The sequence below is a fragment of the Dromiciops gliroides genome, chromosome 6 (assembly GCF_019393635.1).
Source record: "Dromiciops gliroides isolate mDroGli1 chromosome 6, mDroGli1.pri, whole genome shotgun sequence".
Taxonomy (NCBI): Eukaryota; Metazoa; Chordata; class Mammalia; order Microbiotheria; family Microbiotheriidae; genus Dromiciops; species Dromiciops gliroides.
Genome location: NC_057866.1, coordinates 233,508,039 through 233,509,558, shown reverse-complemented (window position 1 = coordinate 233,509,558; position 1,520 = coordinate 233,508,039).

The window sequence follows — 1,520 nt, the reverse complement described above, 5'->3', positions numbered from 1 at the left end:
TACCCACATAAGTCATCAGCATTTCTATATTATAACAAACAAAGTAAGAGATAGAAAGAGAAATTCCATTTAAAATAACCATAGACAATATAAAATACTTGGTAGTCTACCCACCAAAACAAACCAAGGAACTATATGAATACAAGTATAACACATTAGTCACACAAGTAAAGACAGATCTAAATAATTGGAAAAATATTAATTCTTTATGGTTAGGCTGAGCCAACATAATAAAAGTGAAAATTCTATCTACATTAATATATTGATTCAGTGCAATATGAATCAAACAACCAAAATTATTTTATAGAGCAAGAAAAAATAACAACAAAATTCATCTGGAAGAACAAAAGGTCAAAGATATCAAGGGAATCAATGGGAAAAAATGTGAAGGAATGTGTTCTTATCCATAGCAGATCTCAAATTATATTATAAAGTGTTAATTAGGGCAGCTAGGTGGCACAGTGGATAGAGCACTGGCCCTGGAGTCAGGAGTACCTGAGTTCAAATCCAGCCTCAGACACTTAACACTTACTAGCTGTGTGACCCTGGTCAAGTCACTTAACCCCAATTTCCTCACTAAAAAAAAGTGTTAATTATAAAAAAGTCTGATAATGGCTAAGAAATAGAGTGGTAGATCAATAGACTATACTAGATACAAATTACATTATAGTAAATGGCCATTGTAATCTAGTATATGATAAACTCAAACATCCAAACTTTGGAACAAAAACTCATTATTTGACAAAAATGCTGGGAAAACTGGGAAACAATATAGCAGGCACTAGGCATAGACCAACATCTCATCTCATGCATATAACAAGATAAGGTCAAAATGGTTTCATGATTTACACATAAAGGGTGATACCATAAGTAAATTAGGAGAACATGGGGTAGTTTATCTGTTAGATCTATGAATGAGGGAAGAATTTAGGACCAAAGAAAATATAGAGGGAGTTACAAAATGTAAAATAGATAATTTTGATTATATAAAATTTAAAAGTTTTACACAGACAAAACCAATGTGACCAAGATAATATGGAAAGAAGAAAACTGGGACAGAATTTTTGTAACCAGTTTCTCTGATAAAATTCTCATTTCTTAAATATATAGAAAACTGAAAAAATTTATAGGAATATAAGCCATTCCCCAATTGGTAAATGATCAAGGGATATAAACAGTTTTCAGACGAAGAAATCAACTGTCTACCTATCTATTTATCTATCTATAGTCATAGTAAAAAATGCTCCAAATCACTATTGATTAGAGAAATGCATATTAAAACAATGCTTAGGTACCATCTCACCCATTGGTTAATATGACAAAACAGGAAAATGCTGGATGTTGAAGGGGATGTGGGGAAGTTGGGACACTAATACATTATTGATGGAGTTGTGAACTCATCCAACCATTTGCAGAACAATCTGAAACTGTGCCCAAAGGGCTGTAAAATTGTGCATACCACTTGATTGACCAATACCATGGCTTGGTTTATATCCCAAAGACAGAAAAAAAGAGGAAAG